We start from the raw sequence: 23,920 nt of genomic DNA, 5'->3' as shown, positions 1-23,920 counted from the left end.
CTGAAATTTGGTATACTGACATTATTTGACAAAAAAATTAGAATAGTGAAGTCAGTTAACTTCCATCATCCCCCCTTTTCCCCGTGGGATGGGTAGTAAAGGCTAAATTTACGAGTTGAGGGGTCAAACTCATTTTTCGTGAGGTAATTTTACCTCATGAACACACATTAAAAAGGGCGCTTGCGTCGGGAAGTAACGCTCTTCCCCTGAGGAGGCCTGGGCTAGGCCCAAATGCATGACAAGAACCTTTTTAACACATTAAGTAGCTTGATTTGACTAGAATGCATGAGTATCATGCACGGGTTAACTTGTGTGTGTGTGTGTATATGTGTGTGTGTATATATATATATATATATATATATGTATCTATCTGTTTTAGATTTTGCGATCAGTATGATCCTTAAGCTGGGTACACACTACGGGTTTTTCAACCAATTATTGTGCCACTCACACGATAAGTGACTGTTGGGTTCGATATTGCATTAGTGTGTACGCTTCCACAGTCATGTTTTATTGTAGCAAAGCACATTGTATTGTTTGACTTTATAAACAGACTAAAAATCACTATCAGCAATTTGAATGATGTTCAAATGTGGAAGTGTGTATGCCCTCGCGTAGGCAGATCTCTATGGAGAGTGTAGAGTCACGATATTTTCTGCAGATTACATGACAGATGAAGAGCATAGATCTGAAGGTACATCGTGTAGGTGTGTACGTATCTTATTTTAGCCTTAAGGAGGATAAAATAAGCAAAGTGGAAAGAGTCTGCTGTTCAGTTAGCAAAAGAGATGTCCGCCAGCGCTACTAGCAACTAAATTAGCACAGGCTGAGGTGTTGTGTAATCTTGCACAATATTAACCAAGATTTATCCCACTTATATCGCTGTTTAAAGGGTTAATAAATGCTGCGCATCAAAACCATTTTGTATGAAAGGATCTGATTGGTCATGGATGTCAACTGTGATGTCACATCAGCACTTACAACGTAGAGGCGCCCAGCCCAGTCTGCAGTCCGGCTTTCTGTGGCTATAGACCACTTTCTGCTGTTAGAGGAGCCCTTTGGAAACAAACTGTTGTAAAATGGTCTCGGATGTAGTGTTTGCAGCATTTAGCATGGTCTAATGGAAATAGAAATGATTGCACTTGGCTCCATCTAGCTCCGCTTAGGTAACCGCTACAGGGAATCTAGTAAACGCGTCACGTACTTATGTTACAGGCTCCTACTCTCCCTCACCATGCTTCTAATTGTGATTAGCACCTTGTAATAAGTAATAATGCCCATTTAGAAATATAAGAATTGATTTACCTGTCGCCCTTTGTAGTAATGAACCTACGTTTGTATTGATGATTATGTAACAGCCAAACTAAAAATAAGAATCTCTCTGCAGTGTTATATGTGGGGATATTGATGTATTGATATGTGGATACAGTGTCATTTCCTAACTAGGTCTTGTATCATGTCATCAAGGACATTTTGCTGCTATTTTGGTATCTGCTTGAAAGGCACTATGATATATAAACTTGTCCGTTTGTAGAGAAATCCCCCATACGTACATACGTGCACACATACATAGGCGCATACACGCTGAATTAGCGTAACTGCATGCCATGGGATCCCAAGTTAGTTTCTGCATGTAATGAACAGTTTTTCATGGCTTAACATCCTGGAGCTTTGCATGAATCCACCTCTCTGTTCAAACATTACCGGTTACTGTATGGCAATGATGGGCACCCTTGTTTTCATCACACACTGCTCCCTCTTCCTCCGTTATGAAGGGTGATCTCCCTGCGTTGTGAAGAGGAAGTCTGCTGCCCCCGGTCTGCCTTATTCTCTGCATTAACGATCTGGCTGGGGGAGGGCTGCAGCAGGTGGAGGATCTGGCGGGGAGGGCTGCAGCAGGTGGAGGATCTGGCTGGGGGAGGGCTGCAGCAGGTGGAGGATCTGGCTGGGGGAGGGCTGCAGCAGGTGGAGGCTCTGGCTGGGGGAGGGCTGCAGCAGGTGGAGGCCCTGGCTGGGGGAGGGCTGCAGCAGGTGGAGGCTCTGGCGGGGAGGGCTGCAGCAGGTGGAGGCTCTGGCGGGGGGAGGGCTGCAGCAGGTGGAGGCTCTTGCGGGGGGAGGGCTGCAGCAGGTGGAGGATCTGGCGGGGAGGGCTGCAGCAGGTGGAGGCTCTGGCGGGGGAGGGCTGCAGCAGGTGGAGGCTCTGGCGGGGGGAGGGCTGCAGCAGGTGGAGGCTCTGGCGGGGAGGGCTGCAGCAGGTGGAGGATCTGGCTGGGGGAGGGCTGCAGCAGGTGGAGGATCTGGCTGGGGGAGGGCTGCAGCAGGTGGAGGCTCTGGCTGGGGGAGGGCTGCAGCAGGTGGAGGCTCTGGCTGGGGGAGGGCTGCAGCAGGTGGAGGCTCTGGCGGGGGGAGGGCTGCAGCAGGTGGAGGCTCTGGCGGGGGGAGGGCTGCAGCAGGTGGAGGCTCTTGCGGGGGGAGGGCTGCAGCAGGTGGAGGCTCTGGCGGGGGAGGGCTGCAGCAGGTGGAGGCTCTGGCGGGGGGAGGGCTGCAGCAGGTGGAGGATCTGGCGGGGAGGGCTGCAGCAGGTGGAGGCTCTGGCGGGGGGAGGGCTGCAGCAGGTGGAGGTTCTGGCGGGGGAGGGCTGCAGCAGGTGGAGGTTCTGGCGGGGGAGGGCTGCAGCAGGTGGAGGCTCTGGCGGGGGAGGGCTGCAGCAGGTGGAGGCTCTGGCGGGGGGAGGGCTGCAGCAGGTGGAGACTCGGCGAACCACTGGTGCCCACCAATGCTGTATGGCATGTACCCTCATGAATATTTGTCAAGCCCATAACATGGCTGCTTCCAGTGTGAGAGAGAAACAAGTACACTTGTTACAAATACACACATTGTTATTTATGTGCATATATTTGAATTGCTGTGACTTGGTTGGTATGAGAAATAGACTCCGTCCTTTCATTCCTTTAAAACCTTTGTTGTTCGCACCTCAGGCTCGTCGTCTTGACCAGCTGATGAGAGCGCTGGCTGGCAGGAAGCTTAATAACACATTATGCCACTTTTCTTCTAATTTAAGAGATTAGAAATGACATGCATTTCTGGAGGGCATTAAACATTTCTTATGTCTGTATTTAATTACACATCAGGCAGCGTTTTCGTAGTGTGTGTGTGCTGGAATCTGCTTTATTGCTTGAAATATGTTTTACCATTTAATGAACATTTTTAATATAAAAATAGACAATGTACAGCACTGAGACAGTAGCAGTGCTAATAACGTACAGCAGGCAGGTCAGAGGCACGGGTGGGGTACGGTATTCCCATGAGTCTATTACCGACAGAGTATACAGGCAAAAAATATTCCTATGACTATAGCAGCGACATGAACTAAATGCAGACTTACATTAAAACATACAGAGGATATTTCCAACGACGTTGGCATCTAGAGAGCTAGAACTTGCGAACAGAGTGAATGGCGACACTTCACTTTCTCGTCACATAATAGAACGACATTGAGATTTCTGTATTTAAAGCGGCAATGGCTGGAGCCAATGCCTAACCCTAATCCTAACCCTTATATTAAATTGTCTAGTTGCCGGGTCTTGCCATTGCTGCTTTTAATTCAGAAATCTCAATGTCTCTCTGTTATGTGATGTAAAAGTGAAGTGCCGGCTTGCGTTATGTTCACAATTTCTAGTAATCTGGGTGGCAGTATCCTTGGAATTATCCCTGTCTTTTTTTTACTGTAAATCTGGATTTAATCCTTATTGTTATAGTAATCAGAATTTTTTTGTCTATATACTCTGTCGGTTATAGACTAGTACCACGTGCACGGATTCCTCAAGAAATCCCACCAATCCAGGAGAACAATGAGATTTTATTGATTAGGGCTAATAATCAGCAAGTCTTCAATGATTGGCCGTGACTTGTCGTAAGTGGCAAAAAATAGTGAAACAATTCCTCCATAGATGGGAACAAAGGACACTAATTAGTAGATGACAGCAAAAATCTTAAAATGTTCTATGTTACAGGACTAGAGCTCACTTTTGGATTCATTTTTCTGGCCACTTCTGAGTATTGGTGGGATTTCTTGTGCTTCTTTCCTGAGGAATCCGCTTGTATCTCTCATGTCGGCATGTTGTAGGATATTAGCACTGCAACTATTTTCCCAATTGGTTTAACACGAGTTTTGAGTAGTGTGGGTGGTTTGCTTACATCCTAGTTTTTGGTGCACTGAACAGAATTGTTTATTGTAATCAAAGAAAATTATCTCTTATGATGGTAACAGTAAATTATGTTTTTTTGTTTTTTTTATATAGAACACTTGATATTTGTTACTTGTAGAAGTGTTCCTGTACATATTTTTTGATTTTTTTTTTTTTTTTTTTTTCATTTCAATGATTTGTTCGCAAAGACACAGATTTTCTGTACAGCATTGGGACCAGTCACCCACTACTATTTGGGCTATACACATTGTGTGCCATTAGGACAACATTAGACATGAGAATGTGGACTACTGGTCACTAGGAACATCTGACCTCTTACAGAGTCACAAAATTCCCCGTTCCGCAGCAATTCGTTCATTGTGACATGATAGGCTGAGTGTTAGTGTAAGTAGCAGGAGCACTTTATTTTGTACCATCTTTTTGTTAGGACAGTCTTGTATCATAAGAGCAATGTAGGAGGTGTAAATGTCCGGTATTTCTTTGAAGTTTGCGTAGACCTGGCTTTTAGAATGAATGGTTGGTACTCCCAGAAGTACCAACTGGAATGCAGTAAGTATGACTGTATCTAGCCATAGCCTATGAAACCAATGCAATGCCTTACAGGTAGGAGTGAGAAGTGGGGATCACTGTTCCTTATATGGATTAACCTTCTCTTACCGGTTTTTGTAATCATTAAAGACTCATTAGAAGTCTCTGTGAGTCTCTGTTCTGCTTAATCATGAGCGATGACAATATTGATCCTGCTGCAGTTGCTAATTTAGTCTTCATTCTCAATTACTTTGTTGGCATTTTTTATTGATAATTATTAAGTAGCTTAAGATATTTAATGGCTATACAGCTTTAAGCCTCCTTTGGAAATGGATAGTAGAAAGTATGGTTCCCTCCCAGCTGATACGATCTCTGTGTTTGTCAGTTTGTGGAACTTGAAGAAAAAAGTGAAATATGTAAATTCATGCAAATTGTATTGCTTGAAACTACAGTTAATGAAGAGACGTTCGGTTTAACATTGCAGTTGGAAAACCAAGCATGGAAATAATTGAACACGCACACAGCTGCATATTTATACATGCTGAAGACTATGGTGGCCTAATAAACGTAGAATAAATTAGTGGCTTTAATGGGCCACATTTTAGACATGAATGCAAGCTCTCAACGTGTTTGGTTTTTTTGTTACCTCCTGATGGTTTTTTTTTCTAGTGAAAATATTTTGTGCTTTGGATTTTTCCCATCCGTTTAGAGACCGGTGCACACAGCGGAGGCAGCTGCTTAGACTTGAATATAGTGAGCTGTAGTGTCTCAGGCATTAGTGAGGTCACTAGTTCCTAGTGCGTTAATAGGCTGCAGTCTCTAGCATACAGGTTCAGCCCACAAGATGTCTGCCTCCACAGTGTAGGTGACAAGTACACTCTAAGTCAGTGGTTCCCAAACTTTTGCAGTTCGCGGCACCCTTAGAGTCTCCCTTTTCAAGGCACCCCAGCAAAATAATTACCGAGCAGTCCCGTTGGGTCAAAAAAAACGTGATAAGTATTTAGGTCAGGACAGAAATACTTATTTAGTTGTATGCAAAAATACTACACATAAATCCAAGAGAAATATATAATATATATATATTTTTCCAATGATATTTCTGTCAGAGAATAATTTACGGCTAACTCGCACTGTGCCCTCCTTCCTCTCCACGCAGTCTGTGCCCTCCTTCCTCTCCACGCAGTCTGTGCCCTCCTTCCTCTCCACGCAGTCTGTGCCCTCCTTCCTCTCCACGCAGTCTGTGCCCTCCTTCCTCTCCACGCAGTCTGTGCCCTCCTTCCTCTCCACGCAGTCTGTGCCCTCCTTCCTCTCCACGCAGTCTGTGCCCTCCTTCCTCTCCACGCAGTCTGTGCCCTCCTTCCTCTCCACGCACTCTGTGCCCTCCTTCCTCTCCACGCACTCTGTGCCCTCTGTTTCTTCTATTTCTTCTGTCTTTTTTCTTCTGTCTTACCAACTCGGCGGTGCCTGGGACCCAGCATCCTCTCCCCTGCCACTTGTCACTGAATGTCGGGCGTGATGACGTCAAGGCCGACATTAAGTGAGGAGGGAGGAGGAACCTGGGTCCCGGGCGCCTCTGGATTGGTAAGTTTTTTTTTTTTTGTTTTTTTTTTGGGTTTTTTTTCCCCTCCTCCTGCCACGGCACCCCTGTCACAGTGCCGCGGCACCTCTGGGAGCCACGGCGCACGCTTTGGGAAGCGCCGCTCTAAGTGCAACTAAGCCTTGAGGTCTGCTTTTGCTTTGTGTGTGACATCATTTTAGCTTATTCCACATTGGAACTAGAGGCGACTGTGGAGCAAATACTTCCTGTTTCAGGTACTAAATTTGTAATGTAAAGTGTGCATCCAAACCGAAATATAAAGTACTGGTCTCCTCATCAATACGACCCAGTCAGCACCACACATGTCTAGATTTTCTGCTCAGAAGTGTACTTTGACATAAACATTCAAGCAGTAATACAAATTGCTCCTGCTGATTATTTTGTAGAGGATAAACTCTTTCAGTTGTCTCTGAGCATTATCGGGCTCTTAGCCTGGAGAGAGGGGGGATGTTATGTCTGTCACGTTTGGCTCATGCCGGTTTATTTCATTAGTGCATTAAACTGTGTCTGATAAGAATCTGACAGACATCTACCAAGATGATATATAAAAAATCCTCCCCATCCCCCAGTTTATGTAGTGACATCAGAAGTTGTTGCATTAGACACTGTAATTGGGGAGGGGGGGATGGTGATTGATTGACCGGTCATATTGCTCAGGTTGCCATGATCTTTTTGCTTTTTTTTAGGACAACTCCTTATTGTTGTTGGTTCTCCCTGTGCAGCATATGAAGAAGGGAGGGGAGTGTGTGACCAGACCCTCCACCTGAAACCAGGGCAGTCTTACGTAGAGCTCCTTAGAACGTATTGTAATAAATGCCGGGCACTGTAGTACAATGATCCCTATATGATTCAGGTAAGGGTTAGAGAGGGTTCCCCTATTTACTAGAGTAGGACAGCTTAGTGTGCAGTTTGTCTGAACACATTTTTTTTTAATCTTTTGTAGGAGTTTCTGATTTAATAGAAGTGATGTTTCCATGAACTACTATACTTTTTTGTCAACTTTATTGTAATTAAAAAGACATACAAAACTGAACCACTGGTACCAAAGCAGAATCCCAGACATGCTTATGTGTAAGTACACATCCTAAATTATTTCTTTTTATCCACTTAAGGTTTTTGTTTTCATTTAGTAGATCACAAAGTGAGCACATCATTTTGCATTTATTTATTTATTTTACCTCTGTAGGCAACTCCGGTTCTGTGCCAAGTAAAATAATTTAGTGGTTAACTTTGATTTTGTGAATTCTGATGAGGTAGATGGATGTACAAAGTAATATTTTCTTGTTTGATTGCATAGTCTGCTTTAGTAAAAAGCTTTGAATGTGCATACTTTCTGGACTGTACTGTTCTTATGTTTCCTTTGCTTCTTCCACCATAATCTCTGCTAATACATATTTTTGTGGTCCTGTTTAAATACACTATACAGACTTTTAACCGAATGATTTCGAATGTGCCTTTGGAAATAGCTTTTTAAGAAAATGATTTTAGAATCTGCATTCAGGTCCTCTGTGTTTTCAACAAGAGCCTTTCGCTTAGGTACACTACAAAATATTTCTCCCAATACGATAACATTAACGACTTTACCAACGACTGAAAGTCCCGATCAGCATGCCGATTCCTATGTACACTCCTACACTATTTACCTTCAAATTTGTGCTCCTTATCTGTCATTACCATCTGCAGAAAAGATCGTGACTCTGTACACTCTATAGAGATCTGCCTACACTGCTGGTTGTGAGTGCATACATACTTTTCCCTTTCCCGACATCGTTTATAGTGATTTTTTTTTAGTCCAGTTACAAAATCAAATGAAACAATACCATGTGCTTTGGTACGATTAAAACATGATCGTGGGCGCGTACACACTAATGCAATATCTGACCTATCCGTCATTTGTCGTGTGATTGACACGATAATCGAATGAAAAACCAGTAGTGTGTACCCAGTCTTATACAGCATTCAGTCCCGCCTAGTAATATCTTTTGTTCCTTTGACTGGAGGATTGCTGCAGACACTGAGCTATAGACAACACAATCAACTGCTGATAACACGCCATCTGTAATTTGCAGCCAAGTGAAAAGCTATTGAGGTTGAAGTAGGAAAAGCTTTAACTGAAAACATGGCATGCAAGAGTGATTAGTCTAACCGTCTTTTTTTGTTTTCCTCTCCATTTTTTAATCCAAATAGTCCTTTAGGGCTTGTTTGTACATATGCTTTAGGGAAATGGGGTACAATGCATGAAAACATATGCCATATGTGTGCCTTTTAAAAATGAATCCTAAATGTGGTGATTAGAAACACTAGTGAGAATAAGGAGTATAAAGGAAGGGCTTCCACACCATTGTAGCTTATAGTAAATAAATGTCCCAGAGTGCTTTGGGGTCCAGTGAACCGGTATAATATAGCTGCCTTATTACATACAGACGTTAAACATGCTTTTTAACCAGGTGATTTTAACACTTTAATAAGGCCTGGAAAATGTAATCTATAATAATAATCTTTGACAAGAACTTGCATCATGCCAATTTTGACATTGCTCTCAGTGCTCACAATTAACACCAGCTAATATATAATGGACTTCTATGGGAATGATTTTTAGGGCCTGTGAGCACTATTACAGTACATAGTAGGCCGGGCAGCTTTTGAATTCCCTTTCTAAAGAAGGTGAAATTCCCTACTCTTTCGGCGACTGTTGTGTTTGTGTCCATGTGTATGTAAACTTTTATATGCGTTTTGGGGTGAGCTTTAAATTCAATGAGCTTCATGAGCAATGACCTGTAAGGTAGTCTACTGAAGTAACAGTGATAAAACACATGGATCTTCATCCTGGTAATATCAGTGCCACAGTCGTCTTAGTGGCTGAACAAGTCATTTTCCAGGAGGAAGGAAAAACTCTGTTGACTATAGAATACTAGCATTAGGACCTGGGTGTCTGTTCTATAACGGTGACACCCTGATTAATTAGAAAACCGGTTGGCAAAATATGATATCAAAGGATGACCCCAATACATGAATGGGATTGTGGGGCAAAAGGGCAAACAAGTGCCTCAAACACTAGTGATGTCATCACTTATTTCCTGTGAATTGATAGGCTGGCTGCGTTCTCAGCGATTGGCTGCTTGCGTGTAGGCGATGGATACATTCTGAGAGCCATATTTACCCACACATGTTTGGGCTTCAGTGTGCCCAACTACAAAATCTAATCCTTGTTTTACTGTAAGTGTGAGTGAAGACAAACACACAAGATGATGCAGTAAGTATGAGCTATCTCACTCAAGGGAGTCTGAGACTGCTAGCGGCCCCGAGAGTGGAGGAGGGTCAGTAGGAAGGAGGTGGAAATGTGATAAACACAGTTACATGGAGAATGGCTGGGTGGGAGCTGCTTGATATATAAACACACACGAGGTGGAGGATGATGCATTAACCTTCTGAGTGTCCATTGGGGGTTTATAAATGAGCGACTGTATATTCTGCATATCTTCCAAGGTAAACAAAGGCTTGCGTGGGTGACTATGGCAGCAATTTTTTTTTCTTTCAACAATAACCATTAAAATGTCATTTATAGCAGATGTGGTTTGACTGTATAATGGTGTGCTTGACATCCTCTAGAGATCTGTCACTCAGTGACAAGGTTTTATAATAGAGATGGAGGTTGCAAACACCCCCGTTTCCTTTAACAAGTTTTTTTTTCTTCTTCTTCTTTTGCCGGTTTAATCCCAAATACTTTCTGACAGAGCTTAGCTGATCCATTGACGTAATATTAATCATCATTTCCTACTACAGGAGCAGAGCTGCGCAGCCTTCTCCCATACCAGAACCCGTAGGCATATAAGATAGAATCAGCTATCCGCTGTACGTTGTAGGGAATAGGTAACATATAATGATATGAAACAGAAGAGAAAGGTGGCCTTGTCCTACTTGGTTTACAGTCTCAGGAACAATAGATAGGGTTGTGTAATAACAGTTGTAGCTGATGCTGGGCAAAGTGTATGTGGTTTCTGTAAAGAGGAAGCATTACCAGCCACAATAATAAAGTTCATTGGTGACACTTTCACCGTTTATCTCAACTGATCCTCCTTCCTCTTCTGCTTCTGTGGAAGGTAGAAGCAGACCGGGCACTCCTGTGGTCATTGGCCAGAATGGAGTAGCTGTGTGCCCAGTATTTTTGTTGGACACAGAGCCAGGACACGTTTTTTGCCCCTCTTCACAGAAGTTGTGGTGGCTGCTGCGGTCATCAAAGGAGGAACAGAGATGACGACCGTCTGGGTCCAGCAGCTGAACTCGCATGGTATTTCAGTAGACCTTCAAAAACCAGTGCTTGATGCAGTGGCACTCCTCGGTGCCACCTTGTAATTTCCCTCTGCCTTCATAAATCTGTAACGGTTTTATATTTTTGAGAAGATGATTGTTAGAGGTAGGGCACAGTGCTGATCTAAAGTACTGCCGTCTTATATATTTGGGGAACAAATAACAGTATTGTATTCTGATTTCTGAATGTAACTGTTGCATGGGTTTTGTAAATTAACCTTTCCACAGTATAACTGTCAAACTTCTTTGTACAGAAGCCACATGATTAGGAAGCTCAGTGGCAAGTTCTGAGCCACGTTTATAGCATTAGGGAATGGAATTTGTAAACTTGTGTGTTGCACTTGCTCTGCATGCTGTGGCTGAGCATTTTGGGTAACGTCCAACAAATATTTCTCCTCCGTATGAATTATTACCTAGAGAGACATTGTAATTATAGGTCGTCGGCAGTATAGCGTGTTGAAATCCACAACAAATAGCACCTGATCCCTTGTTAGAAAATGTAGATATAGTTTTAAGATCTGTACAGAATAATGTAATACCATACTTTAAACTATAAGTGACATTACTATTACAGGTGTGTCTTCCTGCCTTGTAGCTCTCCATATATTTCTGTGCAGCATACTTGCGTGATCGTAGATGTGACTCCTGTACGTATGACTAGAATCCTCAGATGTCCCCCCCCCCCCCCTCACTTTTTCTATGTTGTAAAATAAAACCTGAACTATTTAGATTTTGCTGAACCAAAAAAAAAATATTTAATTCAGACACATGAAATCTTTGTGGCTGAAAATAAAAATAAAAACAATTTAGCATGTTTTAGCTCTGTATTTTTATCATGGGGTTGGACAAACTCTTGGGTGTAACTTTATCAAGCTGCGGGTTTAAAAAAGTGGATACGTTCCCTATAGCAACCAATCAGGTTCTATTTATCATTTATTTAGTACAGGGGGCAGGGAACTTTTTTACCTTTTACCCCAAATATATTTAGATACGCCGACGTTACCCCCTTGATTTGAAAGGAAGGAAATCATATATTATTATTGCAATTCAAAATTTTATTGAATCTATTCAAAATTTCTTTGAAAGCTTCAACTTCAAAACTTCAGGTTTTGGAGAAATGATGTTGCATTTTGATTAGAGATGGTCACTGACCCCCGTGTTTTGGTTTTGGATTCGGTTTTGGATCTGGATTACCGTCGTGTTTTGGTTTTGGTTTTGGTTTTGCAAAACCGCCATTGCGTGTTTTGGTTTTGGTTTTGGTTTTGTTTGGTTTTGTTTTGCTATTTTTTGGGAAAATCCATGTTTTTGGGCCTAAATTAACCCAATTTAGTGCTCCAACTGTTTTAGAGACAAGTAATCTAATTGTTGAGGTAATAAATCATCCAAAAAAACAGTTTAATTCTTCGTTGGTAGGCCTATTCTACACACAAAACAGATTGTCTTCCTCTCCATCTATGCATATTGGCAATGCAGCCATTGTCTTTGAATGTATATTACACCCTACACTTATAGTTAAATATGTAAAGAAATGGAAAAAGCCAGTTTGGTTTCTGTCTCTCAAGGCCCCCCTCCACTTGTATAAAATACCAAAATATTCAGCCATTATAGACTGTACAATATTAATTGACATGGAGAAAGCCAGTTTGGTTTCTGTCTCTCTAGGCCCCCCTCCACTTGTATAAAATACTAAAAAATTCAGCCATTATAGACTGTACAATATTAATTGACATGGAGAAAGACAGTTTGGGGTCACTCTGTCTCTCTAGGCCCCCCTCCACTTGTATAAAATACCAAAAAATTCAGCCATTATAGACTGTACAATATTAATTGACATGGAGAAAGCCAGTTTGGTTTCTGTCTCTCTAGGCCCCCCTCCACTTGTATAAAATACTAAAAAATTCAGCCATTATAGACTGTACAATATTAATTGACATGGAGAAAGACAGTTTGGGGTCACTCTGTCTCTCTAGGCCCCCCTCCACTTGTATAAAATACCAAAAAATTCAGCCATTATAGACTGTACAATATTAATTGACATGGAGAAAGCCAGTTTGGTTTCTGTCTCTCTAGGCCCCCCTCCACTTGTATAAAATACTAAAAAATTCAGCCATTATAGACTGTACAATATTAATTGACATGGAGAAAGACAGTTTGGGGTCACTCTGTCTCTCTAGGCCCCCCTCCACTTGTATAAAATACCAAAAAATTCAGCCATTATAGACTGTACAATATTAATTGACATGGAGAAAGCCAGTTTGGTTTCTGTCTCTCTAGGCCCCCCTCCACTTGTATAAAATACTAAAAAATTCAGCCATTATAGACTGTACAATATTATGAAAAATGGACAAAGCCAGTTTAGGGTCACTCTGTCTATGACACCCTACCCTTAAGGATAAATTGCCCTAACAGCAGCCTTTCAAGATGGTATGTGATATGGAAATGCCACAAGTCCCTTTCCTCTTTGGGGGTAGATTGCACCCTACACTTACATAGAAAGTTTTAAAAAGATGTTATCGGCATCATCTTCAGCTTCATCCTCACCCTCATCAGTGTGTACGTCATCATCACAGACTATCAATTCATCGCCGCTTGAATCCGCCATTAGAGAACAGTCAGTGCTTGGATGTCTTGGATGGTGAAGGCCTTCCTCGTGGAAGATGTAGTTCATTTTTATAAACATCATTTTCTCCACATTTTTGGGAAGTAACCTTCTACGGCGATCACTGACTAAGTTCCCTGCTGTGCTGAACACTCGTTCAGAGTACACACTGGAGGGTGGGCAGCTTAGGTATTGCAAAGCAAGTTTGTACATGGGTTTCCAAATGGCCTGCTTTTCTTCCCAGTAAGGAAAGGGACTGTCTGACATTTCCATATCAACTACCTCTTGAAAGTAATCCTCCACCATCCTTTGCATGTTTATACTCATATTGGATGGAGTTATGGGCAAAGTGACACATTTTTTTGAAAAATCCTTCAAACCAGCCCAGATGTTAAATTGTTCTCGTCTGCCCCCTGTGTCTTCCCTGCTTCTTTTTTGGAAATTTAATTTTTTACGAGCAACAGCTTGAGAAAGTGAAGGAGGACACGTCGTCAAGCCGAGGCCCAGTTCAGCGGCCAACTTGCTGAGCAATAGCTCCTTGCAAAAGTTCACATCTCGCTCATTTACAAGTAAAGACTCAATGTAGGTTTTAAACCTTGGATCAAGCACAGTGGCCAAAACGTACTGATCCGAGTTCAAGATCTTAATAACTCGAGGATCATTGTGAAGCGAATTAAGTACTTGATCGACAAGGCCAACATACTTTGCTGAATTGCTTGCTTTCAGCTCCTCCTTCATTTTCTCAAGCTGCTTTTCCAATAGTCTAATTAAAGGAATGACTTGGCTCAAACTAGCAGAGTCTGCACTGACCTCACATGTCACAACTTCAAATGGTTTCAGCACCTTGCACAGCACTGAAAGGATTCCCCACTGTGCAAGAGTGAAATACATCCCCCCTCCTTTCCCAATGTCATGACTTGTGCAATATGCTTGGATGGCTTTGCGCTGTTCCTCCATCCTCTGAAGCATGTACAGGGTGGAATTCCACCGAGTTACCACCTCTTGCTTAAGTTGGTGGCAGGGCAAGTTAAACTGCTCTTGGAGCTGCTGTAATCTCCTACATGCTGTGGCTGAATGCCTGAAATGGCCTGAAATTTTACGGGCCACCGAAAGCATCTCCTGCACCTCACGGTTATTTCGTAGGAAGCTCTGCACCACCAAGTTGATGGTGTGAGCAAAACAGGGAATATGTTGGAAATCACCCAGCTGTAATGCTCGCACTATATTGTTGGCGTTATCTGAAATGACATACCCTGGGGAGAGTCCGAGTGGTATAAGCCATGCATCAATCACATCTCTCAGTTTGCGTAACAAATTGTCAGCCGTATGCCTGTTAGTGAAGCCGGTGATACAAAGAGTGGCCTGCCTGTGACAAATGTTACGTAGTGGTGTACATGCTGCTGCTGTTCCTGCTGGTGAAGGTGAATGACCAACCCAGTGGGCTGTCACAGTCATATAGTCTTTGGTTTGGCCACTTCCACTTGTCCACATATCTGTGGTTAAGTGAACAGTGGGCAGAATGGCATTTTTCAGCGCAATCTCTACATTTTTACACACTTTTTGGTATAGTTGTGGAATAGCTTTACGGGAGAAATGGTGTCGCGATGGAATTCTGTAACGCGGACACAAAACCTCAATTAACTGTGAAAAACCAGCTGCGTTTATTGTGGAGATTGGACGCAGATCTAACACTAACATTGCAGCCATGGCGTCTGTGATTCGCTTGGCGACTGGGTGACTGCTGTCATATTTGCTTCCCCTCGCAAATGATTGTTTCACAGTTAATTGCTGAAATGTAGGACTGCTCATTTTATTCACCTGCCTCTGGGATGACGATTCACCCCCAGCAGCAGCAACAGCAGCAGCAGGACTAACGCTTTCTTCAGAGGAATCAATAATAGTGCCGGAGTCATCCAGCCTTAAGTGGGATGCCGGGCTAACTCCGAGCGCTACTGAGGATATTGATGAGGATGGTGTGGTGGGTGTATTTTGTAGCCGTCGGTATGTCGGTGAGCGGAGGGTCTTAGCTGATGAGGGAGTGCTTGTATTCTTTTGGGAAGAACTTTCAGCTTTTCCCAACACTTTGCCATGAACTCTCGTTAAATGGCGTAACATAGACGAGGTTCCAAGATGGTTAAGGTCCCTCCCTCGACTGACTGTGGCTTCACATACACTACAAATGGCTATACAATTGTTGTCTGGATTTGGGTAGAAATAATTCCACACATAAGAAGTGGATTTTTTTGTTTTATGCCCAGGCATGACAATGGCCTTTTTCTTGTCACGTGCCAGAACTGCTGCCACTGGTGCAGGACTTACACAAACAACCTCATCCTCATCAACATCCTCATTAGCGCCCTCGTCGCCTACACAAATCTCCCCCTCATCCTCTTCTACTTCCAAAGTGGCATCCTCAATTTGGGTATCACCGGCTACACTCGGGCTATTAAGGCACACATCAGCAGAATGCTCACGATTAGACATCCCACTGTTGGATGGACTCTCCACAGGGATTGTTGTCATTTGTGAATCAGAGCAAATATTCTCCTGTAATGCCTCACTGGTATCTTGCAGCTCAGCTTTGACGCGTAACAGTAGTTGTGCACCAATTGTAGCCTGGGTAACTTTTTGGGATCTGCCACTAATAGCCAAAGGTGAAGGCCTCATTCTCTCTTTGCCACTGCGTGTGTAGAATGGCATGCTTGCAATTTTTTTTTTATCGTCACTTAACTTTTGCTCAGTTACACTTCTTTTTCGCTTCAATACAGTAAATTTTTTTTTGGTTTTTGTTTTTTGCACTAATTTGAAAACACTCTGTTGTTTGACATCGCCTTGGCCAGATGACGTACTGGGAACACTAACATCAGGACTGGTGACAGAACCTGGTTGCTCATTTAGATCATATGTGGACTGCTTTGAATCCATTCTGAGCGCAAACCACTGGGGAGTGCTAAAAATTATTGAGTAGATACTGCTGACAGATATGACTTTTGACAGCCAGAAATATTAATGCACAATTAGGGAGGACACCCCAAAAACACTGAGGAGTGCTAAAAATTATTGAGTAGATACTGCTGACAGATATGACTTTTGACAGCCAGAAATATTAATGCACAATTAGGGAGGACACCCCAAAAACACTGAGGAGTGCTAAAAATTATTGAGTAGATACTGCTGACAGATATGACTTTTGACAGCCAGAAATATTAATGCACAATTAGGGAGGACACCCCAAAAACACTGAGGAGTGCTAAAAATTATTGAGTAGATACTGCTGACAGATATGACTTTTGACAGCCAGAAATATTAATGCACAATTAGGGAGGACACCCCAAAAACACTGAGGAGTGCTAAAAATTATTGAGTAGATACTGCTGACAGATATGACTTTTGACAGCCAGAAATATTAATGCACAATTAGGGAGGACACCCCAAAAACACTGAGGAGTGCTAAAAATTATTGAGTAGATACTGCTGACAGATATGACTTTTGACAGCCAGAAATATTAATGCACAATTAGGGAGGACACCCCAAAAACACTGAGGAGTGCTAAAAATTATTGAGTAGATACTGCTGACAGATATGACTTTTGACAGCCAGAAATATTAATGCACAATTAGGGAGGACACCCCAAAAACACTGAGGAGTGCTAAAAATTATTGAGTAGATACTGCTGACAGATATGACTTTTGACAGCCAGAAATATTAATGCACAATTAGGGAGGACACCCCAAAAACACTGAGGAGTGCTAAAAATTATTGAGTAGATACTGCTGACAGATATGACTTTTGACAGCCAGAAATATTAATGCACAATTAGGGAGGACACCCCAAAAACACTGAGGAGTGCTAAAAATTATTGAGTAGATACTGCTGACAGATATGACTTTTGACAGCCAGAAATATTAATGCACAATTAGGGAGGACACCCCAAAAACACTGAGGAGTGCTAAAAATTATTGAGTAGATACTGCTGACAGATATGACTTTTGACAGCCAGAAATATTAATGCACAATTAGGGAGGACACCCCAAAAACACTGAGGAGTGCTAAAAATTATTGAGTAGATACTGCTGACAGATATGACTTTTGACAGCCAGAAATATTAATGCACAATTAGGGAGGACACCCCAAAAACACTGAGGAGTGCTAAAAATTATTGAGTAGATACTGCTGACAGATATGACTTTTGACAGCCAGAAATATTAATGCACAATTAGGGAGGACACCCCAAAAACACTGAGGTGTGCTACAAATTATTGAGTAGATACTGCTGACAGATATGACTTTTGACAGCCAGAAATATTAATGCACAATTAGGGAGGACACCCCAAAAACACTGAGGTGTGCTAAAAATTATTGAGTAGATACTGCTGACAGATATGACTTTTGACAGCCAGAAATATTAATGCACAATTAGGGAGGACACCCCAAAAACACTGAGGTGTGCTACAAATTATTTAGTAGATACTGCTGACAGATATGACTTTTGACAGCCAGAAATATTAATGCACAATTATGGGGGACACCCCAAAAGCGCTGGGGAGTGCCAAATATGAAGAAAAAATAATAAACCTCTATCCTCCTCTCTGCACTAGCGATTTTGGTTAGAGCAATTGCAAGAACAATATGGTATTCTCTGTCCCTGCTCTAATTAGCCTATGACTACACCCTGCTCTCTCCCTCTGTCAAATGGCGATGGATTGCTGTGGAGGCGTGTATTTATAAAGTTGAAGTATCGCGAGAACCGAGTCCCGAGATCCGACGACGTCACAATGACGTTCGGCCTCGATTTGGATTCGGAATGGGCGGGAGAGTACCGAGCTGCTCAGCTCGGTACTCGGATACCCAAAGTTCGGGTGGGTTCGGTTCTCGGAGAACCGGACCCGCCCATCTCTAATTTTGATGCGTCCAATCGATTTCTCTGCTTTGTTTTTATGTTCGTTAGAATGGAAAATCCTTGTTCGCAAAGGTAGGTTGTTGCAAAAGGCAGCAACTTTTTGACTGCCTCCTCATGTGCAATTTTCAATGCCTTTGCAGCTGTTGACATCCAAAAGTATGACAGATCTGTTTTGTTTTCAAATGCAAAACGTGCTTTATTATTGCTTCGAAGCTTAAGAAATGCCTCTGCCAACCCTTGAGGCTCTTCTGGTACAACAGCAGTTTCACATTTAAAGGGGTCTACAATCCAACTGACAGCATGTGAATCGGCAGCATTACCCCCAGGAATTTCAGTGGTCAGGGAACTGGGGTAAATTACCCCAAATGGGTTAAAAATGATTTAGTACATTCTACAAAATGACAGAATCTGATTGGTTGCTATAAGCAACATCTTTACTTTTTCACACACATTGCTTAATGCATTTACCCCCTGGAGTCTGGTTGCCCCTATGTCTGTTCATTGTATGTTAGCGCGTTGACTTGATGTGATTATTTCTATAGATCTTAGGGCATCCCATAACTGTCTAACTCTTTTAAAAGATCAATTACCTCTTAGGTTTACAGATTCCTAAATAACTTATTTGTCCAGTGTGGGGGTAACTGTACAGGTAACAATCAAAATAAATCAATTGAGTAAATGAGGGCTACAAATTATATGGAAATGTGTCTTCTTTCACCTTAGTGTGGTTCTTCAGTTAGTTCCATTCCACTATGCATCGTATTTTGGCATCCTTGGATGGAGAAACTCTTAAATAACAGAGTGAAGTGTAATAGTTAGGAAATATTTGGGAAGAGCCATTGTTAAAAAAAACAACAAAAAAAAAACTGCTTAGTTTGTCGATGGATCTAAAGGAATAGTGGAAAAGGAGGGATTGGCATAGAAATGTGTGAAGGAGACCTTGGTTTAGAGAAAATATAAATGAGACTCTTGCTGTCTCAGATTGTGTTTTCCCCCAGCACTAACAAAGCAGCAGCAGGTGGAATTTCTCCTATAGTAGAGTTCCAGACATCTATAAAATCTCTGCCGAAGTGCGTTACAGCTGTTCTGGTGGATCCATGGTGGCAACGCCCTATTAACACTTATGTTTGTGTTACACTGTATATTGCTTCATCTTGATGTTGTAGTCTTAAAGCACGTATTGTGTACTTTGCCTAAATACACACAAACGTTGCCGAGAATCGGAATGTGTAACGCCACCATGCCTACAGAAACAATGATTAAATGTTTATCTTGTAATACACACAGGAAGTAAATGACTGTGTGAATCAGACAGGGAGCGCTGAGGGACTTCATTTCCAAAGATAGGTGTCAGAATTCTGAATTCCCATGTATTGTACGCTGCTTGTAGTTTGGAAACGTTCCTGTCCTGAGACATTTGCATGGATGGTCTTTCCCTTTACATTTCCTGTATGTTTAAAACTTGTTTTGTTTGTGGTGTGCAGACACCCAGAACTAAAATCCTTTTCACTGCTTAATGCATTAAGCACCAATGTTGAAGAAATATGCTGGCGGTGTGTAAATAATCATTTCCCTCGCACCGCCAGTAGATGGCGGTATTAGTCATTGACTGAGAGGCGGTGCTATTTGTATATAATATAGTACTCCTAGGTAGCTCTTTCCCTCTGATCCTTATGGACTGATTAAACCTAAGGTGCTTGTATATAGACAATGCTGCTACTGACTGTATTAAACATTAAGATGTTTAATTTTTTGGACAAGATCCAGCATTCAGGTTGAGCAGCTGGAGATATGTACTGGCTCCAGTAAAGCCTGTTATTGCGGTAGGGAAAATGGCCTCGGGCACTGTCCGACCTCTTGTCATCTTCCACCAGCATGTCTGATAATCCTATCACATTTGCCCAAGTCGGTGTTGGCCTTGGGGGTAGTTGTGGGCCAAATGCCCGATGCCACAACATGTGTGGCCGCCATTATCCACAATGTCCAATATATAAATATTCCCATACCCTCACTGGAATTAAAGTGTTTTTATATTTGTATTTTCAGTATAGTGGTCCTTTTTAAATAGAGTATTGCGCCGCCTATTGTGGCGGTGGAGTATTGCGCCGCCTATTGTGGCGGTGGAGTATTGCGCCGCCTATTGTGGCGGTGGAGTATTGCGCCGCCTATTGTGGCGGTGGAGTATTGCGCCGCCTATTGTGGCGGTGGAGTATTGCGCCGCCTATTGTGGCGGTGGAGTATTGCGCCGCCTATTGTGGCGGTGGAGTATTGCGCCGCCTATTGTGGCGGTGGAGTATTGCGCCGCCTATTGTGGCGGTGGAGTATTGCGCCGCCTATTGTGGCGGTGGAGTATTGCGCCGCCTATTGTGGCGGTGGAGTATTGCGCCGCCTATTGTGGCGGTGGAGTATTGCGCCGCCTATTGTGGCGGTGGAGTATTGCGCCGCCTATTGTGGCGGTGGAGTATTGCGCCGCCTATTGTGGCGGTGGAGTATTGCGCCGCCTATTGTGGCGGTGGAGTATTGCGCCGCCTATTGTGGCGGTGGAGTATTGCGCCGCCTATTGTGGCGGTGGAGTATTGCGCCGCCTATTGTGGCGGTGGAGTATTGCGCCGCCTATTGTGGCGGTGGATTTTTAAATTGCGCAATCCCTGTTACCAGAATGACCTGTGCCCCTGCTCTGGTGCTCTTATTGCTGGATTACAGCTACACCTATATATTATTCAGACATAGTGCCTAGTGGGTTCTTACAGTTGTCACGACTGTCTGTGGAACAGAGTCAGCTGATCAAATTGCTGGCACACTGACGAGCAATGTCCACCTCCTGTAATATATAATGTTTCAGTCCTTCTACTCCCCTTTAAGCTTCATCCCTCTTGTTTGCCAGCAGCAGAATAGTTAACAGACTTTGCGCGCTCAAACTACCCTGTATCACAGTACATCTGAGCTAAACAGATGCAGTGGCTATTGCCGCCTGATTTGTTTTATTGACTACACCCCTCCCTTCCTTTCTTCCCGCCTTCTCTTTCCTGCTTTAGAAAATTGATTTTGGATAATGTTATCCTCTTGTGTACGGCATATATCAGTTCAAGGTTTATTTGTCCTGGTGGAAGCCCCACGCCTGTCAGAATGATTGTCCTGACCTTCATCACACGACAAGCTGCAGAAACTCTTCCAGTATTTATTCCATTGCCACCTAATAAAACGCTGCAATTTTTTTTTTTTTTTCCATTTTAGAAATCCAAGTTTTAGGACCTTAATCCTATGATTTACATTTTTGCTGACACGTACTAAGCTTACAAATTCGCGTCGGAGAACAAGAAAAAAAACCCAACAACACATGGGTGTCCGTTTTTCATTGGCTGGCCTAATGGTTTATTAATGGACTTGTGGTGCATACATGAACATTTTTATTGATGAAACAACGCCATTAAAATTCAAGAGTTTGGCTGTCAATACTACGAAGTCTAAGATTAGGTGTTTGCGGGCAAAGTCTAATAGGTTATTTTTTTTTTATTATTATTTTTTTATTTATTTATTAAAGCCCTGAGATTTTGAATGGTTCTTGCTCTTATTCCTAAATGGTTTTACCATGAACCGTTTTGTGGCTGTATTGTGTAAACTAAAGCGTCCTTGTGTTGTAGCAGAGAGAAAAGCCAGTCGTTGGTCTTTTAATGTGCATCTAAAATGTACATGTGGAGTACATTTTCTAGCTGTGTATATATAATATCTCCATATTATAACCTTAAAATGTAGTGATTAGGATGCATCTTATGTGCAAGTAAGTGATCAAAGAATTTTTTATATATTCTCTTGTTTTATATCTTTTCTAATAAATGTGGAACTGCTTTGCATTTTGTTTAAAGGTTTAGCAGAGTGGGAACTGGTGCCATTTTTTCTTGGACTAAGATAATGTTTAATAGATGTTCTAGCAAAAATACATAGTTTGGATATAATTTTTTTTTTTTCCCCCCCTGATAACCTGATGTTACATTTGTCTTGTATCCCACGTTCCACTAGGTGGCGTATTTGTGCAGTAAACTTACATTTGCCATTTCCTTGGAAACTACCCTGAATAAGATCACAGAGGGTAATCACTTAAGCAGAGATAAGGCACATTCTACAGAGAGCAATAAGTAAAGGGTCTCCATGCAGGTAAATATATTGGTGTAATAAATGTATGAAAGACATCACAGATTGTTGTGTGTTCAGAGTCTGTTATCTTGTCTGCAGTGCAATGCAGGTTACTATTTGTCTTGTTGGCATAATGAGAATAGATTTGTAGTCCACTTTTAGTAGAGCACTAAGCAGTCAAACTGATGTGGATGCTTCCAAAATTAATATAGGAAATGACCTCTCAAAATGAGAAGGTTGTTCTGTTGGGCTATGTTCATAGTAATTAATGCTGGAAATAGAGAAGATTAATTACAGCAGCATTTGGCCCATGGGGTGGTAGCTATACACAAGGTTGGGTGATCGGTATTGACAGTGGTCACTCAGTCGTCATCTGGTATAGGAAGCGTAAGCTCTCTGATGCTACCAAACCTCTAGGGACATTTGTCGTTGGCAATAAACTTAATTTTTTTTAATTTTTGTATGCGTCACTGTAAAACTACCCCTCCTGCCCTGTCCCTCCACAATTCTGAGACTTATTTGTAGAAGGTGATAAAAAGATATGTGGTTGGCAGAATTTAAAGGTTTATGACAGAAGTGTAATATCATATTATCATCATCACCATTTATTTATATAGCGCCACTAATTCCAAAGCGCTGTACAGAGAACTCACTCACATCAGTCCCTGCCCCATTGGGGCTTACAGTCTAAATTCCCTAACATACACAGACACACAGACTAGGGTCAATTTGTTAGCAGCCTATTAACCTACCAGTATGTTTTTTTGGAGTGTGGGAGGAAACCGGAGCACCCAGAGGAAACCTACGCAAACACGGGGAGAACATACATATTTGATATCTTTCACTCCTGTAGATTGCTACTTTTACAGTGCTTGGCTTGTGTTTGGTTTATTAACTAAAATAGAAGATTTTAGACCTCCTGACATGACTTGTTGGAAATATACACGCTGGATGGTCACATAGATATAGTATGTATATATCTATAGATTGTAAGCTTGCGAGCAGGGACTTCACACTTCCTGTGTGTGTTCATACCCAGTATTGTTTTATTACTGTGTTTCACCTCAATTGTAGGTATGTGTGCCTGTATTTGTTGTTCCTTTTAAGCTGAAGTGAGGTTACTGCTTTTTTATCAGCATAATCCTGTGACAGGACACCGTTTTGAGTTCACTTCAAAAGATGTGGTTATTTTTAAAATCTGTTTCAGACTTCCTGCTTCTGAGGCAACCCTTCGCTCCAAGAATAACCACACGTGTCCCGGCTATGTGCGTGTGTGCTGGCTTTGGCTTTCCTTTTTTCTTTCGGTGTCTTTTAACTGATTTTGCCCAGCTTTGTGCTTTTAATCCCACGAACACCTGAGCTTTTTTTATTTTTTTGTGTGATGTAGCAAGTGCGTTCCTTGGTACAGGTTACTGTCCGTCCTGCTGCCGCTCAGTGTAGAAAAAGAGGAGGGTGTTACCAGAGGGATTGTGCAGGAAACATTTGGCAATAATATCCCTGCATTCGTGATACTGAGCATGCTTTGCATTATAGTAGTTTAAACATACCTCAGCTTGCTGTGCTTGGGATCATATTTTCCATTTGCAATGTTATTACCCTTAAGTGGAGGAAGGCTAAGGAACTAGATTAATGCATCCATTTCATTGTT

The 23,920-nt window shown here is 42.3% G+C and overlaps 1 protein-coding gene across 6 annotated transcripts in view; it reads left to right on the top strand.

The window, feature by feature from the left end:
- Window positions 1-23,920, top strand: part of RERE (arginine-glutamic acid dipeptide repeats) — a 243,916-nt gene that overhangs the window by 46,610 nt on the left and 173,386 nt on the right. The window contains exon 1 of one of the 6 annotated variants that reach the window (XM_075191663.1): window positions 7,282-7,404. The exons of 4 other annotated variants lie outside the window; for them this stretch is intronic. The gene's annotated coding sequence lies outside the window, so the exon portion shown is untranslated. Of the gene's footprint in view, window positions 1-7,281; window positions 7,405-22,161; window positions 22,294-23,920 lie in introns of those variants that run through there. One more of the 6 variants, XM_075191662.1, reaches the window with a different exon arrangement.

Source organism: Mixophyes fleayi, chromosome 11, assembly GCF_038048845.1.
Source record: "Mixophyes fleayi isolate aMixFle1 chromosome 11, aMixFle1.hap1, whole genome shotgun sequence".
Taxonomy (NCBI): domain Eukaryota; kingdom Metazoa; phylum Chordata; class Amphibia; order Anura; family Limnodynastidae; genus Mixophyes; species Mixophyes fleayi.
Note: the sequence above shows the minus strand (reverse complement) of the source record. Positions and strands in the feature narration are given on the sequence as shown.